General features: G+C 41.3%; 1 long non-coding RNA gene across 1 annotated transcript; it reads left to right on the forward strand.

The window, feature by feature from the left end:
- The first annotated feature begins 2 nt into the window (after positions 1-2).
- LOC130144695 (uncharacterized) lies at positions 3-20,438 on the forward strand. The gene is made up of 3 exons (XR_008820220.1): positions 3-92; positions 7,050-7,147; positions 19,988-20,438. It is a non-coding gene; the product is annotated as an uncharacterized LOC130144695 (long non-coding RNA).
- Positions 20,439-21,015: the final 577 nt, after the last annotated feature.

A 21,015-nucleotide genomic window follows, 5' to 3' on the forward strand; every position in this document is an offset into this window, starting at 1 on the left:
CCGGCGCGGCGGGAGCGGCGCTCCGGGAGCGAGCGGGGGGGCATGGGAGCGTAATGCGCTGTGTGGTGATGTTGGATAAGGATACCCACCGGGTAAGCACAGAAAACCTGGACCATTTTATGGGACCCCACATGTAACATTCCCAGCCTTCAGGCATGCCGTAAGCATGGTCCTCGAGTCCAGCCTAAGGGAATTTTTTTCTGGAAAGGGGTCAGCGCTCTTGGAGGGTCTGCTGCGGCGGGATCTGCTGCAATGGAGACGGGAACGTGAGAACCAGGGAGACTCTGCAGAACGTACCAGCTTCAGTGGACTGGGAGTTCAGTTTGTTAAGTAAGCAGCACATTAAGTTGACAAAAATGGTCAGAAGAGAGTACTACCAGGGAAATACCTGGCTCTGTCTCTGTAAAGACCGGTGGTAGCAAAGCTCTTCTCTTGGGTGGTTTATAGCTAAACACATCCCTGTTGGAACAGATTATAGTGAAGCTGGGCACGACAGAACTTGAATTATTCACAAATGTTGATTACAATATTGAGGTGCTGCTTGTTCAGTTCAGAGGAAAAACAAATTCAAATGCTGATGAAGCGTGCTAGCATGCCTCTTTGTCACACTTGGAATAGTGGGCCACTTTATTAGATGGCAGCTATGTGTTTTCCAAAATGATTTGACATACAGTCAGACTGCAGAGAGCAGTGGAGGTGGTGAAATATATTTCACCTTTTTTCCTTTAGCATCAAAGGTGCAAATTATGCTGCTGTCAAAAAAGAGACCATTCAGGGGCAAGGACTCTGCACTTCACAAGCCTGGAAGTGATTTTTTTATTACTACTAATAATAATAATGATAATGACGATGATGAATTATTCTGAGTTATGCAATTTTTCCTGTTTTTTTTGGAGGTGGTTTGGTTTTTTTTATTGGGGGGGGGGAGGCTACACAGAAGATTAAAAATGCAAACTTGAAAATGCAGAATTACAAAGCAGTGTATCTCACACTGTATCCACAATTAAACATTTTTTTTTAATGCTCTTAATGTTGTGGAGGAACAGTTGTCTGCATGCTGATTTTACCTCATGAATTCGTTTCTCTGGGAACATGAAAGAGAAATTCTTGTCTTCTGGCTTTTTGTGGCTCACACCACCAAGTACTAATGTGTCAAACTGAAAAATAATGCATAGCCCTAATGATATCAAGTGTTGTTTTTTCTACTGTTTTTCAGTGGACAAGAGTGGTTGGGCATCTGTGATAAGTTGCGTTAATCACTTGAACGCATGTAGTCTCTTCCCTATTTCTTAAGAAGCTGTAACTCTCATTCAGCTCTGTGTATGTGTACAAAAATACGCATACCCAAACTTCAAAGTAAGTTATTCCAAAAATTGTATTGGCAGATTTAGGGCCTTGTGATATACTATATGTAAGAAAAAAGATCAAGATTTTGTTACAGATGACTTGGGAGAACATCTGTTTTCCTAATCATTTAGGTGAGGCAATCTGGGGCCCTGCCTGTGGCAGTCTTCTTGTAGTGTCTTCTTGTCTTCTGGCTTGTCTTGTAGTGTCAGCTCTTCACGATTTGAAAATCAGGCTAACCTCCTGTTGCTTGAATTAGAACGGGTCTGAGGGCTGTTAGTCTGTGAGTAACAACATGTTTTCTTGCATCTTCCTTTGATGAATCTGATATTGGCCCGTTTTTGGACTAGACAGTTCTGTGAACTGGTCCGGTGCAGGAATAGATGTCATACAGCGTGTCTTGTTTGGTAAGGGTATATGAAATACTAGCTAAAAGACATCTGCTTATGTAGATTTTCTCTCCTTTTATGTTTCAGGTAAGTCTGTGTTTGGATAGGATTCACTTTCTAGTTGGAGTGCCACTGTGTGTGTGCTAGATTACGTAGACTTTCTTTCTCAGGTGAGAAGTGGATAACTTTCCCGATAGCTTTGTACTTAGAAATGAGACTCTGTTTTGTAATTAGGTGGCATATCTGTCATGTAATTACGTCAGTTATCTCTGCCTAGGGAAGAAAGTTGAAGGAGTCACATGTCTCAATTTGTTTTTCGAAGTACAAGCTCCTCAAATTGGTGGGCAGGAGCTCAACCAGAATGATTCTAGTTATCCACTGTGTAATCCCAAACAACAGTCTAGCTCTGCACAGCCCTGTACATAATATTGTGGATGATGTGTGGAAACAGGCTGTGGAAATCAATTCTTCTAGTTCCCAAGACTAGGTGCTGAGACCATTCATGTCCTTCTCAGTATCAGGGCAAGTCCTGTGCCTGTCTTCTGTTTCTTCATCCTTTGGTTACCCATAGAGGTGCTGAGGAGGATGCTTGGTGTATCAACATCTTGAACATGCAATGATATGCTTCCAAAAATTCCTCAATATGGAACTCAAAGAGTACGGTTTGAATACTGAGTGTTCAGCTGACACTCTATATAAACAGTTTCCAAACAATTAATAGATCAAAATAATAAGGGTATTTGTTAGACAAAGTGTTTTGTAGAAATCCTGATCTTTGGTAGATGAATCTCAAACTGGAAAGAGGATCTAGACTTCAATTTACAAACATGTGGTTTCAACTTTATTAGTTACCCCAATCAACTGAAGGCATGTATAAACCTTTGAAAAATGAGGTCCTGCATTTGTAATGTAAGTCATTCACAAGGAATAGCTTGCTCACCGTCAGATGCAATGATTTTAATCTTGTTCTGATCTTTTCAGTTTTCTGTCAAAACTGTATTTTATAACATTATACTATATTTTAATAATAAATGATGTCTACACCATTTTTAAATTAACAGAACTCCAACTGGAATTTTTATATCTCAGTCCTGCTCTATTCTAAACTGAAACTGAAAGTTTGTGTCTAGCAAAACTGGCCTAAAGATATACTGTTACTGTATAGCTAGATGGCAGTATTCACATTGCTTTGAGAAAAACTAGGGCTATTTGAAAGATTGTCAGCAAAATCTGTCTGCTCTGTAAGTTAAATGGTATGGTCCTGTTTTGAAATGGGTTGCACACGAATGTTTGAATACCTAATATATCTGAAAATCTATCCATTTCATTTAGGTCTCTAAATTGGAGATGCATAATTTGGCCCTACAGGTAATGAGTACGAAATGTAGTATTTCCCTGTTCATCTAAAAAGATAAAAATTTGATTATGTGTCTACATCTTTCAAAACAGGCTAATATATTATTATATATGATTATTTTAATTTGAGAGTTTTGTAAATAAATAAATAAAATAAAATAAAAACATTCATTTTACATACTCTGCTTAAAATTTGAGGCGATATTAATAGGAAAACTGAATCTTTGCCATGGACTCAGCAGACCTTGAGTCATTCTTATAATGATCTTTTAGTTTTTTCTCAGTAGAAAACCTCCCAAACCTCGTTTATTTCATTACAAAAGCAATTAAATGCAGTACAGTAAAATGCAGATGCTACTGAACATGTCTATAATAGGCTAATCTGTAAACACAATGAGCAGGGAAACAGATTCCAGCTTAAAATCCCAAGAAGCTACTTTAAGCAGCATTATAGGGAAGCATATGTTTATGATAGTAACATGAAATGCTACAAGGTTGTTTTGATGATATATGAATTTTCATCCTTTCAGATACAGAACAACATACTTATTCAACAAAGTCTTTCTGAATGTCCACCAAGCTCCTTCCATCCGTCCCACCAAGCCTTACCTATCTTCATTAAGCGTAACCCCACCACCTCTTGCTTTGCCCTCTAAATGGACAAAGGCACTTTTTAGAACATTACCACATTTTTCTCCCTACTCAAGAAATATGTTTATTTGTCTAGTCCAGGCTACCATGCACAGTGGCATAAGCCTTCCAGTCCTTCATGTGTCAGCCCACATGGAGGTGAGACTGGGAAGACCTGGGACAGGGGAGCTTGGGCCCTGCTGGCTCACACAGTCTGAGGCTTACACAGAGCTTCTACTATGAGCAGAGTTGTGGGCTGGGTCCACCTTGTCCTCTCAGCTTTTTGGAGGATAACCAATATCCTGAGGCTAATTTGCTAAAACCCCTGCTTTGCCATTATATGCAACCTTGGCTGACTGACACTTTATGAGAAACAGAGTTTGCTTCCATTCAGCTGAAGACCAGAGCAAGCTGCAAGGAGCTTAGTGGCAAAAAAAGCACAGAGGAGTAAGACCAGTAAGATATGGGTATGGGTATGCATAAGGAGGAGACAAGTAGGCTTGGGAAATAATTTCTGTGCAACACAAGCAGTATTTTGTAAATAATAATAATAAAAAAAAGTGGGCTAAGTAGTGTTGCTTTGTATTTGCTATTGGATATAAGATGCCATGTAAATGGCCAGTGACAACTGTGGATGGTTTAGGTCATTTGAAGGAGCATCTTGGAAGGTATTAGGAAAGTTGAATACTCTGGACGTTTGTTCTACACTATTGCGTGCTGACACTTCTGCATGAACAGAGTTGTGAATTCTTCACTTATTCTCATTCTTGTAGGCAGTTGTTCATGTGTTTATTTCAGTTGAGTGGAGGCTACCAAGTGTGACACCCATCCACAAGGAGAATCCAGGGAACTACAGGCCTGTCAGCCTGACCCCAGTGCTGGGCAACGTTGTGGATCAGGTCACCCAGAGTGCCATCACGCGGCATGTGCAGGACAACCAAGGGATCAGGCCCAGCCAGCATGGGGTTATGAAAGGCAGGTCCTGCTTGACAAACCTTATCTCCCACGACAAAGTGACCCCGCTTAGCGGATGAGGGAAAGGCTGTGGCTGTTCTCTACCTGGACCTTAGTAAAGCCTTTGACACCATTTCCCACAGCATTCTCCTGGAGAAACTGGCTGCTTGTGGCTTGGACAGATGTGCACTTCACTGGGTAAAAACCTGGCTGGACAGCCGAGTCTGAAGGGTAGTGGTGAGTGGAGTTACATCCTGCTGGTGACCGGTCACAAGGGGTGTTCCTCATGGCTCAGTGCTGGGGCCAGTCCTGTTTAATGTCTTTATTGATGATCTGAATGAGGGGATCGAGTACACCCTCAGTAAGTTTGCAGGTGACACCAAATTGAGGGGGGAGTGCTGATCTGCTGGAGGGCAGGAAGGCTCTGCAGAGGGGTCTGGACAGGCTGGACCCATGGGCCGAGGCCAGTTGGATGAGGTTCCACAAGGCTCAGTGCCGGGTCCTGCCCTTAGGTCACACCAGCCCCAGGCAGCGCTACAGGCTGGGGCAGAGCGGCTGGAAAGCTGCCTGATGGAAAAGGACCTGGGGGTGCTGGCTGACAGCCGGCTGAACATGAGCCAGCAGTGTGCCCAGGTGGCCAATAAGACCAACAGCATCCTGGCTGGTATGTAGATTATACACATATATGTGTGTATATATAAAATAGCATAGCAGTGTGTCCAGCAGGACTAAGGCAGTGACCGTCCCCCAGTACTCAGCACTGGTGAGGTCGCACCTCAAATCCTGTGTTCAGTTTTGGGCCCCTCACTGCAAGGGGGGTGTAGAGGGGCTGGAGCACGTCCAGAGAAGAACAATGAAGCTGGTGAAGGGTCTGGAGCACAAGTCTGATGAGGAGTAGCTAAAGGAACTGGGGTTGTTTAATCTGGAGAAAAAGAGACTGAGGGGAGACCTTATCACTCTCTACAGCTGCCTGAACAGTGGTTGTAGGCAGGTGGGGGTCGGTCTCTTCTCCCAGGTAACAAGCAATAGGACAAGAGGAAAGAGCCTCAAGTTGCACCCGGCGAGGTTTAGATTGGATGTTCGGAAAAATGTCTGCCCCAGAATCATTGTCAAGCATTGGAACAGGCTGCCCAGGGGAGTGGCTGAGTCCCCATCCCCGGAGGTATTTAAAAGTCATGTAGATGTGGCACTTAGGGACGCAGTTTAGTGGTGGCCTTGGCAGTATTAGGTAAACAGTTGGACTAAAGGTCTTTTCCAACCTAAATGATTCTATGATTCTATGATGCTATTTTTACTGATTTTGCTGCTAACTGCTTAAAAATTGTCTCTAAATATATGCAAAGTTATATATTCATTTACTAGTGAGGTGGTATTATTTCCTAGAACCTACCTGTCCATGACATTCCTGTGCGGGGGGTTCACAGACGCAGAAAAACGCGGGGAAGCTCCTGTGCTGAAAGGGCTTGCCATCTCCATAGTAGACTAAAGACAGCAGGCGATACAGATGAGAAGTCCAAGAAAGCCATGGGACTGTTCAGAGCCACAGTCAACCTTAAATTAAAGTAAATTAAAGAGCAAATAGTGTTGTGTTGTCTTCTGAAAATCAGCTCTGCTACACACTTTTCGAGGGTCCATGGGGACAGGATGGACATGGACTGTGTGTCAGACAGGCTGGCTCCCTAGCAGGGGGAAAGAAGAGGGAGAGCCAACAGGAGTGCCTTTGCTCAGGTGCCACTTCAGCTCTGACACTAGTCATAAGAGCCTTTAGGACTGGGCCAACCTGATCTAGAGGACCTAGCCAGAGGAGATCCTGGATGATGTGGGCATACTGTCTTTCCTGGTAAACTGTTGCTGTGGCCTTGGCATTATAACAGGGGTGAATTTAGCTCTGCTATCACAGTTCAATTATTTATGAATTTCAGTTCACTGTCCTTGGAAATACCATTGACAGAATCTTTTCTGCTGCTCTCTGTAATTTCTTATCTCTAGTTTATGGGCTAGACTGCAGAAAGCAAAGAAGGCTAACTATGTAGTGTGCGGAGGTGTCAGCCTAAAATCAAACAATACTGCAGCGAAAATTAGGTTTTGCTCAGTGTCTGTCTATTCTGCAGACTATAGGATAGTACAGAGATGCTTAAACCTATTCTCAGTATTTCTGCATAACAGTGAAGGTTATACTATGGACATATCTACTTGAAATCATAATGTGAATTCTAACCATGATTTTATTAGCAAAAATGCACCATTACATTTCTATTCAGTAATTCTGGTCTTACAGCCCTCTTCTGACTGCCTTGCTTGCTAATGCATAGACTAAAAGGTTTCTGAATTTTCTTTATTTCTGTAAATCCAATGCCCGTGATTTTTCGTTTATAGGAATGGGATTTATATTTATCAGCTCAGTGGAGGAAATCTGCCATCAGAACCTGAAATGAATCTCCAGAGTTTTTGTAGATGGGCAATATCAACCAAAGGTCAGTAAATTTCATAATCAAAAGCTGTATAATACAGAACAAAGGTTAAGAGTTCATTAAAACTCATAATCAGAGGCTATAAAAGTTGAATGAAAAAGTCACCTGAAAGTTCACAGCTCCATTATTAATACTTATATAGGGAGCTCAGTGCAAAGCTTGGCCTTGAGTGTACAAGGGAAACACGCTAGGTAATACATTACTTGTAAATATGATTGAATTTAATTTTAAATTCGCCAAAACAGCAAAAAATGAGACTGTGATGGTACAGACACCTACGTACATCCTCAGTGTTATGGACTGCCCTGTGGTAAATGGACCTACATGTGTAGGATTTTGTCCAAGTGTGTGTAGAGAATTTGTGACCCATTAACCACTCTGTGCTTATGCTGATTCCTCTTTCCTAGGTTAGAAGGCTGCATCCTTTACTTAGAGATACCTCATGGTTATTCCAGCTTGGCAACCACAACACTTAAGCACCTGAAGCATATATAAAACTTGAACTTTAAATAAAAGTTTCTTTGTTATTGGCTTTATGTACTTCCCTAGGTAAATTACCTAGTACAAGCACTGGAATGTTGTTCCACCATTGTATAAATAAATTACAGTAAAATTCCTGTTTTCTTCATTCAGTCTTCTTGGGTGAAGGAGAGTTATGTATTAAATTTAGTGAACATGGAACTCTCCTGAAATGAAATAGGTATTTTTTTAATTTTCTAGAAGGTATATTAGACTTCAAAATTATTTTAATTGAAATATTTAATATCTTTCCTTTTTATACAGGGATTACAAGGAAAATCCTTCTGGGGCTAATTTAACACAAACAAGTCCCAATAACTAGCACTGGGAACTCTAACCTGCTGGATAAAGTGTCTGTATGATATTGAAATGCAAGTAACAAGGTTATATCCCAAGGATTACATTTTTATGAGAAATTTTTCATACCTTTTATTCCCTCAGTGTTTGAGACATTATTGTATTCCAGTACAATTATTTTATTACCCTCAAATATTACTTATTTATTGAAATATTTAAGAAAATATAATATGCAGCATAATTAAGTCTAGATTTTTATGTGCATAGGTCTTGATACGTGCTCTTAGGGAATTAACCTTGTTTGAAGTCTGTACTTGTAGGACGAAAATACCCTTTCACTTTCCCTCTTGCAATTCAAGTGAACTAATATTAATTTAATTCTTCAAAAGCTCAGGAATTCATGCTGTCTGCATACTAGCGGAGTGCAGAGAGGCTGAGGGCATAATTACCTTAACAGTCAAATCATCCTGGTTTAAAAACCAATCAATGAACCCACTGGTGAAGAACTGTTTCTTTTTCTTTGATTTGGCAAGTTTTTAGCACCACTGATGCTGTTCATGGTAGGTCCTCATCACAGTCACATCTGCAGACCTGATGGGATGATGAACTGCAGTGTGGAGGTGGGGAACTTGTCAGAATAGCCTTGCTGCCAGAGAAAAAGGGGCACCACTTGCAACCTAAGGATCTAAAATACACCCTCTAAGCTATTTCTCAGGTATATAGTAGATAGTAGTTAATTTCTTTTGTTAGCATAAGCTAACAATAAGTGATAGGACAGGGATCACCATTCTTTGCTGAGAACAGCGACTCTGCAAAACTAAGGTGCCGTGAGAAAGGTACACTTCTGTGCGTAAGGAGGCACATGCATTTGGAGGATAGGGGCTTGCATTATCCAGGAAAATAACTCCTCCACACAGTATCAGCTGTAATGGTGAAAGGTAAATTCACTTTCTTCACAATATGCCATGTCCCTTCTTGAACTGTTCAAATGATTACTTTGTTCTAATTTACAGAAAACACGTATTTGAAGATACTAATTCTGACTGGGTTTTACTTGCAAAGCACTTCAAATTCGATAAATATTCAATACATATTTACTCAAGCAGAACCTGTTCCACTGTTCTTGTCTACTGCATAAATTTTTCAAGTATTTTCAAAAGCTGCCTGAGTAAAACTACAGATATTCAAGAGCAGAAGATTGTTCTCCTGGCTTCAAGGATGGGTAGTTCAGTGGCTTACATAATTTTCTTGTTTTGTTTGAAGCCTTTAAAAAAGAAGTAATTCCTGTAGACATTTTTATTTGGTAGGTGTGAAAACAGTGATTGTATAAAAAATGCTTTTCAACTGAAACTAGGGTGCCAAATGCAACCTAAATTTGAGTTAATCCCTATTGAACTGAATTCTGTCTTAACAGGATTATACACATCAGAGGTGAGACAGCTTCTAGTTCTTTGGTCTAGTTTGAAATACGTACAAGTAAGACAGCTTATATCACCTCTGACACAGCACTCATTTTCTGTATTAGGTCCTTCTGCCTCAGGTTTTGCACGTATTATAAGAGCAACATTCTCTGGTGTTGTTAGCTATTGCCCTATCTTTGATGTTCCCTTCTGGAAAAGATTATAGCCAAAAAGATCTGGAAAGAAATTAAAAATCAATAATAAAAATAGGAATGCTCATTTAAAGCAACAGGTATGGCATATACTGCATTTCCCTAAATACATGCTGGGAATACTCCTTTCTAAAACCATTCTTGCCTCTTGAGCAGTAGTTCTGCTCTCTTGTTAGCCAGCACTGACTACACTAATCTGTGTAATAGCACCTGATGTCAAGACCTACAAATGATCCTAGATGTTAGTTTATATCAAATACACTCAAATAGCATTGTATTAAGATGCAATGAAACTGTGACTCTAACATAAAGAGTGATGAACCAGACTTCGTGAGACTGATGGACAAAGAGAAGAAGCTAACATAAACAAGCTAGTGGGGCTGATATCACATATAAGGAGGAAATATAAGACAATGTATGACTGATGCAGTACGATATAGGTATGGAAAACTGAAATGTTTTACTAACAGTTCAGTGATATCCAGGACATTGCACTACCTGGGCAAGGCAACAGTAATTCTGTGCTAATGTAAGGGCTCTGGAGGGAAAAAGAGCCTGTTCCAGGCTAGTGCTTACATATGCTTTCTGACTGTAAAACAGGAAAACTTTCCAAACTTGATGAGGTAATGGGAAGTTTTATGTTATTAAGAGTAATGGGCTAACAAGTGTTCATTGTCAATCTTGGTCAGTCTAAAGTACCTTGGAAGCCAGGTGGTATAATTAAATCAGATTGAGCAATTACGCTGGAAATACCCACATCAAATGAAGACGGTTCAGAAGTTTCTTGGACTAATTCTGTCATTAACTGCAAAAAAACCCTAGCTAATTATCTTATTATAGTACACTGTTTAAGCCTTAACCCATAATCAGCATAATCAATAGTGTTACTTTGTGGACACATTCTCAAAAGAAACATTTTACTTAGAAAACACGTGTAAATGTCATAGGGCCTTATGAATAAAACATTTGTTATTAAAATTATTGAACACAGTCCTCAGCTAATCCCACCACTTTTCCACTGTTAGACGTGCTTACTGTTGTAAAGGCTGTTGCCATGTGTGTTCTTGAAGTACAAAGCATGGTGCGGTGCTTACTGCCACCAGCTGCTGGCCAGTGCAAATTATCCACCTTGTGCAGTAACCTCTTTCTGAGGAGCAGCAATAGCAGCTGGAGTTGGTGAGGGCCAGGAGCTCTTAAAATGGAAGCAGAAAAGGACATATGTCCGAGGCCTTGTTCATACTTTGTGATTCGATTTCCATACAACCCAGAAAGTGTCTTGCTGTGAGACCCAAGTTTGCTGTGAAGCCCTTGAAAACCAAAGCAGTTTCGATCTCCAGATAGAAAGAAGAAGGTGTACAGAGCCACCAGGGTGTATTTGCACACTGACTCCTGGAAAGGTGTCCTCTGCACGTGAAAACTCTTGTGTGCGGACCCAAAACAAAAGAGAATGAGGCTTCCCAGTCTTTCAGAAACCTGAAGGGGTGAGGATATCCCCAGGTGCAGAAGCTGGATCTACGTCTCTCATCCAGTTGCCTTTTTCTCTTTGCAGATATTTTGATCCTCCTTTGTCACTCCTCTAGGGCTGGAGCTGAGACAGTCTAATGCCTCCAGTGCACCATAACCACAAAGCAGTTGCAAAGAGGTGCACCATCATGCACAGTATTACATAAAAACACCGATTTCTTCAGTTTCCCTGTTGAATAACTATTCCATAAAGAATCAATGATTTGGCTCTGTTGATTGTTGTGTATAAGTGTTAGCAACTAGGTTGGTCCAGAGCTGTAGCCTTCTAAACCACATCTTTTGCTGCTCTTTTAAAACGTCAGCATTCCTAGAACTATCAGATCAGAATGTCCTCATGGTCAAGAATTTGGGAGGAATGAAAAGTCTCTAGGTTTGCTGGCTGTCCACAGCTGTAACAGAGGTGGCCGGTGCACAAGGAGCTGATTCCTGGCTCCCCTGAGCACAGCTGTTGCGGGAGCTGACAGCTGGATTTGGAGAAAGCCCAGGAGTGGTGCAGGGGGTGGGTCGAGCAGGCACTCCGGCACTGCTTTCTCTTTGTCAAAGTATCTGCATGCCTTGCACAAGTGACAATAAGGACCAATTAATTTGGAAACCTGCAGGAAGGTGGTACGTCTGTTATAACTCTTGGACATTTGGAGTGATGATGGCCTAATGATGTGGAGCACCAGTGTGCTGAGAGCAGCTGGGGTGTTAGCAGTGGTGCTGGCAGGTGTGAGAGCACTGGGTGGCCCAAGGGATGGTGGGGGAGCCCCCGCCAGGCAGCTGGGGACCGGGATGGTCCAGCCCGGCTTGGTGTGTGCATGGGCTGTGCCTCTGGGATCAGGGGGCAGATGCATGCTGCTCCAGCAGCAGTTGCTTGAAAACTGACAAACTCCATCTCACTTCTCCCCTGCCACGTCCCACACTTGAAGTCCTTGCATTTCCCAGCCTTCCCCCATGGTCCATCCCTCTGTGCCAGGAGGCAGCTGCCTGCACTAACCCTGCAGTTTTGAGTCACTGTGAGCAGCAAGTCCTGTGTATCAGCTGGAGAAGCTGACTTTCACAGCTCGTCCTGTATCATTGCTGTAGAACCCCTGTGGTCTGTTCCTCAGAAATGGCTGAGTTTCTGTGATGCCTTTGCTGGTGTATGCAAGTAATTAAAATCTCTGTATAAAAAGCTCTTTTGAATGAAATGTCTTATACAAGTATGTTATTATCATTGCCAAAAATGGTGTTGAAACCGTGCTTATCTCTATCTTGTCTTTCCCAGTTTGGTTCCTTTAGCAAAAGGCATAATAATAATGAATAATGTGACAATACCATCTTTTTCTATTGCTTTAGTCTTCACCATGTGTCAGTATTATCTTTCTCAGCAGTCATCATTGCAATGAGTGAATAGAAACTGTTATTAGGAGGCTGCATTACAGCTTAAATTGCACGTAGCAATCACCTTGAATTTGATTGTCTGTCCTTCAAGCAAATTCTAAGCGAGAAAACCGTTAGTGATACCTTGGTGGTCCTGATGTACAGCACCTTTACAAACAAGTCAAATGTTAATAAATTAAGTTAATTCCCAGAAATAATGGCCTGTGTTCTTGGAAATGAAACTAAATCCTATCACTTTACTGGATTCTTATTAAAGCTGGACAAACACTCGGTTTATGATTTGGAGACTGCCAGTAAAGCAAGAATATGCATTACTCATCTACTCTTCACTTCTGAGACTAGAATCAGATGGAAGTTGCATATAAACGTTCTGTGTTGTTCAATAAACAAATGACAATAGAGGCATAGAGAAGGTAGCTCTTGATAAACAATGACTTATGAAAGAATTCCTAGACAAGCTGTTACCAGTGGATGGGAGTGGCCTCCCATGTATTTAATTTTGGTGTGAGTTTCTACAAGTTGATGTGTACACAAGTGCTAATTAGCATGACTGTACATCAGCTTGAAGCTCTCTTGGTAGCTAATACCAGCAGTGCTACAACTAGCTGTGTAAATGAAGAAATGTGTGGTGGTCACTGTTGTACTATGCTATTGGAATTATGAAGATGTTGCAGTCACTTGGTAAAAGACTGCAGGCTAGAGAACCAGGTATTTTGGATCTTAGAGCAGTAGGGCTAAAATCTATATAGAGCTTCAGGTGCAATATTCATTTCTTGGAAATAGACTGAGAAAAAACATTTTTTTTCAAGTAAGAAAAAAGCTATAGATGTTTTTAAAATCTAGATATAGATCTCTGCACCACAGAAGATGGCTGGCAAATGCTAAAACAAAGACCAAAGGGCACTTGAGAGAAGCATCCTTGTAATCTTTTTGCTGCTTTTCTTCTCACCTTACCTGCAGCTGTTAGGCATGAAGAGGTGTGCTGTGGAGCACCCCACCAGCTTTGCCTACCTGCCTGTCAGCAGCCAGCTCTTTGTTTTTCTTCTTTAGTTACATCTCTTAGCTTTTCTTTGACTTTATAAGTCCTGTGGTTTATCTTTTATTGCTCACCAGAGGGAGATAACAAGAATAAAACTCTTTGTTCAAACAGTGATAAAAGCACGAGAGGGAGAGATGGACTCTTCCATCTTCCATCAATCAACAAAAGTCAGTCTGAAAGAACCCTGTGTGTGTGAGGTTGTGGATTAAGCAGGTGCATTGAGCCCATGTAGGAAGCAAATGTGATGTCAGAACAGTTTGCTTCATCCTTGTTGCAAACCACCTGCAAAAGATTTGCAGGAGAAAATTACTGTCTGCAATGATTCATATACATTTCTACCCAGAACATCTCTTTCTCTGTGGGAAGGGAAGCAGTGACAAATTGTTCGAGATCGTGGGTAGCCAAAAGATCCTGACCCTGCAAACTGCATATCAGAATCTCCTGTAAGCTTTGGGACCAGTTTGTGGCAGCAACTCTCCCAGGGTCCCAGCACTTCATTTTTGCAGGATGAGGTTACACTGGGCAAGTGGTGATAGCAGCCTTAGCAGCACATGCTGGTTTGCTTTTTCCCACCACAGAGAATTCAAATAGTCCCCTCAGCACTTTCTGCCCCCTGGGGGGGTCCATCTCCTGCCTGAGGACTGTTCTAGACTCATGAGACAATGCAAATCAAGAGTGAGAGGGTGACCACTCCTGTTCTAGACAGCATTCTGAGCACGAAAATCTCAATTTTGCTAAATTTGCTAAATATAGCTTTTTCACCAAGAGAAATACATACACATACAGAAATCGGAGTATAGAGCCCCTGGTGGGCCAGATTATTAGACTGAAATTCCTTCTCAAGAAAGGTATTTTTCTCTCTAATCAAAAAATGAAATTACTACATCACCCAGTGTCATAGTCTATTTACACTTTAATTTTTCTAATTGAAGACATTCTTATAAAGGTCTCCCCTGACCGCTGCTCTAGAGCTGAGGTGGCTGGGAGTAGCCTGTATGGTAATTACAACACAGAAAGGGGACAGGGTCCCCTTTAGTGTCTCTTAGTCAAGGAGACATCTGACATGAAGCCTCCCTCATCTTAACTTGGGATGCCTATTACCTGAGCCTGCTGCCAACAGCACTGACAATTTTGTGAATCTAGGCTGTCATTCCTCACACTTTTCAATGGTCCTAAAACAACCCCTCAGAAAAAAAACCAACCCAACATTTCCTTTGTAGCAGAATAAAATAAATGCAAACGCCTGAAAATATTTATTTTATCTCAGTATCCCTTCTTCTTAGGTTTTTGGTGGGATTTTTTTATGTTGAGCCACAAGGAAAGAAAGGATATTGGCACAATCCTAATCTCTACTACCAGGCAGAGGATTCAGACCTTGGGGGTTTATTACCAAGAGAGTGGGGGAATAGCCCCTCTCCAGGTAGCAGGGCTCTCCCTCAGTGAGACTTGTTGGCCACAGACTCAGCTGAATGCCAGGCACGATGGTTGATATGGATCTTGCTACAAAGGGAGATTTTTGTTCCCTGAAAAAGTCATGCATTTTCCTTACTCAGAGTCTGTGCACACTCTTTTCCACATGATTTCAAAATACACTCTTTTCAAAACCATTGTCAAAAGCATAAAGAAACAAAATTATTTTTCCTTAAATACCGCATATCTTATTTTTCTTATGATCTTAATTTTGCAGTGGTTTTCTACAGATAATGCTGCACATGGTACAGTATATGTCGGCAGGATTATTCAAAAGCCAAGCGCAGGGGAAGGAAAAATATAAGGTTTATCTCATTATCTTTAGGAGCATCCAGATAAAATTGTAAATGGGTGTTTTCATAAAGCTTTCCAGTTCTCATCACACAGTACTAATTAAAGCTTTGTATAAATTTGCACATCTTGTCACAAGCACAGAGAAAGTAATGGGAAAATTAAAAATGCAAGCTTTGCTGACATGCACGTGAACTTTTAATTTTGCATATTTTTTCTATCTTTGTTTTGAACAAGAATTTGAAGAAGAATTTTGCAGGGGAATTTAATGCTCTCCTGTTAAGAGAGCTCTTTCCTATGTGTGTGTGTATTGCTGTACTAGCCCTAGCAATACCTGCACGCTGAACACAAAATTCACGCATGGAGCTGAGCTAATACAGACACACGAGACATTCAGCCTTCTCCCAAGAGCCTTGCAATACAATTTAAAATAACTTCCAAGCTTGAGGAGTAATAATAATTGGGAAGAACGAAGGGAGAGGGACAGGATATCTCAGATAGCACTGTGACACTCAAACCATTGTAGGTTTAGCTTTAAGCCCTTTAATTTCCTATGCAGTGAGCATTTGGCTGGGTGGATATTACTGGCTGCCTCTGATATCAGAGAAAAGCAGGAGCCTGTTCCGGTGGGAGCTGCACAGGCAGATTTGTTCAGTGGAGTATTTCTCCCCTCTGAAGGCCACTTAGTGTTTCCAATGTGGCCCAAAAAAAAGCTCGTCTTCCTGAGAGCCAGACTGCCTCTTTAATTCAGAGCAGCACCAGGGTGTGATGGTTTCCTCATTATTTGAGGTATCTCTCTCCTGTCAGTCAGGGTTGCCTCTGCGTCAGGGAGCTGATGCACTCCACACTGCAAAACTTTGCAAGAGGCGAGGTGATGTTCTCATTAAAGAAACCATGAATCCCTTAGGAACATCCCAGCCTTCAAGAAACTCAGTTTGTTGTTTGACCTGTTTTCTTCAGAAAGGCTGCTGGAGAATGCAGAGGAAAGGTCTGACATATGGTACCCACACTGACACGTTGGGCAGAATCACAGGAATACGTTATTTATGAATCACTCTGTATTAATTCACCTACAGGTCTCTGGAGAATACAACTTGTAAACAAAATTCTTAAAATGTTACCTGAGGTACTGCACAGCAGATCAATTAGTAATTATTAATCCACTAATAATGAGTGGTTTTTACAGTTTAATAGAGCTCTGTGCTGAACTTAAGTGAAAGGTTGTTTCAGGTGGTTGTAGGGACTATAGATTTTCTATGGGGAGGTATGTGTTTGATTGCTCACTGCCTTGGATTTTGTATAATCACATGCATATGGAAAAAATGCTGGAAAGCTGTATCAAATCAGACTGGTAATGACACACAGTTTGGACAGTTGCAGGTGACCATATGGGTGGAGAATCAGAACCTCTTCTGTGAAGACAGTGGGGAAAGACCAGGCTCCAAAGCCTAACTTAGACAGTAAAAGATAGGAATATGTTTGTAGCAACTCATTAACAGTGCATTTATTCTATGTAGCACTTCCTATAGTGGCTTCTGAATGTGTCGTTTTAGTAGTCTTTTTTATTACCAAGTCTCAACAGATCATGCAAAAAAATGAATTGTGACTTGGCAGTCACAACGTTAGTCTGCTGCACATTTAAACAGACTGTTGAAAGAGAATTTTTTAACAGCTAAAATCCAAGCACCTGGCAAACAGAATGTTTTGCAAGGAGATTGGTTTATTTCACTTGACAGTTTTATTAAACTTTAATCACCTTCTCAGTGCCTGCATTGTCTAGTACCCACTGTTCCTATGGCCTAAATCGGGGACTTCTAAAAAGATGAATACTTATTTTTCTGATTCTTAAGCACAGTGCAGTTCTGCTGTCTTTCATTATTAACTGTAAACCAGAGACAGAAATCGTTGAGATAAAATGAGGCAATAAAACAAAATTAAAGTGCTGTCAACACTAGATTTGTCATGAACTTAATGAGCTTCGCCATAAAGGGTTCTGATTATAGGTAATATTTCACAATGCCATTCATCACTCAATGAAATAATATACTTTTAGGAGACAACTGTTACTGTGTTCTGAAATTATGATGGCACTTACAGACGAGACTGATGTGTGCTGTGAGCAGTTGCCATTGCTGCTGTGCTCCAACTAAAGGCTATGTGCATTGTATGAAGTTAAAGTTGTCTCCTACCCAGTGTTTACATTACAGAAAGTTCAAAAAGCAGTAACAGGACACCCAGCTCAGCTTGAACTGTCTCCTGCTAGCCTTTCCTATGGTTTTATGCAGATACTCTGTTTCCCCCACTTCCCTCCAGTCTCCACATCTTCCCCACGCTGCAGAATGCATGTGACACGTGCAGCTGAGGCATGTTACAAGTCAGTAGCCAGAGGTATATGATAAGGCTACTGACCTGTCTGGCTCCCCAGCCCCATTGACCAAACGCACATTAGTAGGCAAGCCTCACCTCACAGAGACAGCCTTTATGGCAAGCACTGTGCAATGTTTACATTTCTGGCACAGGGAGCATAGTGAGACACTTTAATTGCTCTATCCTTGCCCCTGGTACCTGGGAAGCCTGCCCTCCAGTTGTTTTCTAAGAAAGTGAAAACCCTGAATAATTTACGGAAGAACTTAAAGGCAGATTTTCCAGCTGGGTCAGATCTTTCATTTACCCTTAATGTTTTTTTCTCGACTGTAAATCTAGTTGTTTCCATAGATTACTTTCACTTCACATCTGTGCAGATGAGAAAATGAGGTCAGACAGATCTGCTAGGTGTAATCCTCTACTTATTTGCTTGAGGTGAAACTTAAGGTAGTTGCCAAACCTGTAAAAACAAGAGAGGAATGAGGATCTATCAGCACAATGACCCACATCTGGTGGGTGTGCACAAGCAATATCAGAAGGGCCTTGCTTGATGGGGAATCTGCTTGGAAACATCTTTTGTGTCCACAAAGAGCTGTGTAGAAATGACAGTCTGAATAACGAAGCAGCTGACTTCAGTGCGGACACAGGTACTTAGATGTCTAAAACCTGGAAAACATTTTAATTGTGCCTGGACCATTACGCTTCTTGTTATTTTTAGCTGCCATGACACAAAAGTTATTGGCTGGCTTTCTTGTTTGCAGAAGTTGAAAAGATTACATCAAAGCTAATCAAAAAGGCAGTTTTAGAGCTGAAAGCTATGACACGTCAGTCCAAGTTGATGTGCAGAATCAAACTCTACGACTCAAGGAGTTATAAAGCAGGTACATTTATTACAGTGCCAGGTGCAAGGGGGATTGCTCCTCCTAACTTGCACACTTGATTTTACTCACAATACATATTTCATACAGTGAAGTTGGTTATAGTTCCACCCAAAGTCTACACCTCCTAACTAATTATTGGTTAGCTGCTTTCTTGCTTCCATTTAAAGGTACAGTTCATTTTAAATTTACTATGCATGCTCCCTGAGCAGAGGATCCACCCTCTTTGGGGGGGCCATCTGAGTAGGAGGTCACAATCTCCCACTACCACAATTATTTTACCCTAGTGTCCTTGAGTCTTATGTCTTCAGCAGTTTGTTTCCTTTTAGCAGTTAGCGTGGCCTTGTCAGAAGGCTCCTTATTTACATTCTTGTTGAGCTCATCTACATCAGTACTAACTGTCCCCTTCTGGGAATGCTGAGTGGGCTGAGCTCCAAACCTTCTCTCGCAGACAACAAGGCTCCCGCTTGTGTGTTGATGGTTCCTGTTACCTATGTAACTCCTGCCTGCAGCACAGTTTTAGGTTTTTTGCTATATTTTCTGGCATCAAAGTCCTGAAAATCCTTATTGACGCTGCTAGTCTGACTCACACCACTGCTTCCTCCTCATCAGAGCACTCTTCATCTGGAGGAGTATGGTAGAGTCTGAGAAAATCTGATCACATATTAGCTGCAATATTCAATGCATCAGTATTTCTGAAGCCAAGAAATAAATACTTTATATGCATTATGACTTTAATTGGTGACCTGATGAACAGTATTCTGTATTCCTCAAATACGTAGTCATTGCTTTCTTTTAACCACATTTTGTCACTGATCTGTGTGATATCAAGACATCAGGACATCAAGAATGTAGGCCTAAGCTATGGGCTATAATGTGAGGCTATGACAGGTGTTCTGGGTAATCTGATATGGACAGGGAAATAAAAAATCAAACCCACAGCTAGCTGTGACCATTATCAATGGCTTACAGCTTACAGTGCACACAGCACTGGACTTCAGCATTGACACTGAGTTAAGTAGCACTGAGTAGCCCAGGGAAAGCCAGGGAGCTGTAAATCTGGGACATTTTCTGGTATCCTTGTAAATGTCAGCCAAAGCATATATAGTATCGTTTTGCTTTTTGATGCATGCCAAATCACTTTAGGATTGTGATTTGTAAAAGTGATTTTCCTTCCTTTCTGGGGCACTCTGGAAGATGCTGTTAAGGTTGTGAAAAAGGCTCGCTAGCTCTTTAACAAAGTCCTGACCCCAAAAATGCTGGAGTAAATGGAAACCCTCATTTTATCTCTAGTCATGGTTAGATGAAGTCACAAATCTCCTGGGATTCATTACAAAATCCAGAACAGTGCAGCGCAGTTCAACACCTGTAGCTTGAAAGTTTACTCTGCTCAATAGCTGGGGAGTTTTTGGACCATCATTTCCCTTTGGATATTCATAGCATGTGGACATGATTTTGTCTTTGGTCTTTCTGTTATTTCACAGGGATGAGATCCAAGCTCGGTGCCCACCACTGCATATACAACACAGGACACCCTCAGTCCAGTACCTGTGTCACCCCACACTCCTCAGGACTGAGAGAGGAACCACCCACCAGCAGCCATGTTTCTTGGTAACTTCCTATTGTCAGACCATGGTTACTCAGGGCATTATGTCATTTGTTTCAGCCTGTTTTTATTGACTGGGTAAATAACGCTCTTGATTGCAGCAGTTACAGTTTTCCCTGTGGTTATGTTTGGCAGCAAGCTGCTCACCCTTCTTTAACTGCACTGTTAATTAGGAGGTCTATGTTTCCCTTCTTGTCAAAAGCAACTAAGCTCCCTGCCACTGGAATCCCTCCTCCTCTCTTCTCCTAGGGTGAGAGAACAGTGATCGTTTGCTTGGTTACGCTTCAGGTTTTCTGTATGCTTTTAATAAAATCTGTAATTAATACTTTGAGTGGGTGTTTTTTTTTCCTGTGGCTGAGCACATTTTGTGCACAATTTTTAAATGGCAGTAAATAAAATAAAGAATACGTAATTGTGCTCCCAGTGTGACACTGACATTTCTCATAACGTGGCAATAGCCTGAGTGGCTAAGTGTGAATGTCTAAAAGAAGTCAGCATTGTATTTGTAACAAGCATCCTGTCTTCATTAACTAATCAAGTCTTACATGGAACAATCTGCCCAAACACTGCCAAAGATTTGGCAGTGTTAAAATCCAGGGACGCTAGACTTTCTGGGAACACAGAGTAAGCTATTAGTGCCCTTTTCCTGGGTTTTAGAAGAAAGCAGCAGCAGTCTTTGACCTGTGAAAATCTATAAAGAGCATGAAGAGCTTGAATGGACTCCAGCTGAAGCCAAAGATAAACTAGACATGTCAATATAAGCAGAAATGAGCCCAAAACATCCACGTATGGGAAATGGATAACTAGTATTTCTAAATACAGAGTTTATATTACTTATTGTCATCAGATATCACAGCTTGTGAGTTTGGTTTTAACTTTAAAAAAATTAGACATTAATACGCTTCT

Source organism: Falco biarmicus, chromosome 2 (genome assembly GCF_023638135.1).
Source record: "Falco biarmicus isolate bFalBia1 chromosome 2, bFalBia1.pri, whole genome shotgun sequence".
Taxonomy (NCBI): domain Eukaryota; kingdom Metazoa; phylum Chordata; class Aves; order Falconiformes; family Falconidae; genus Falco; species Falco biarmicus.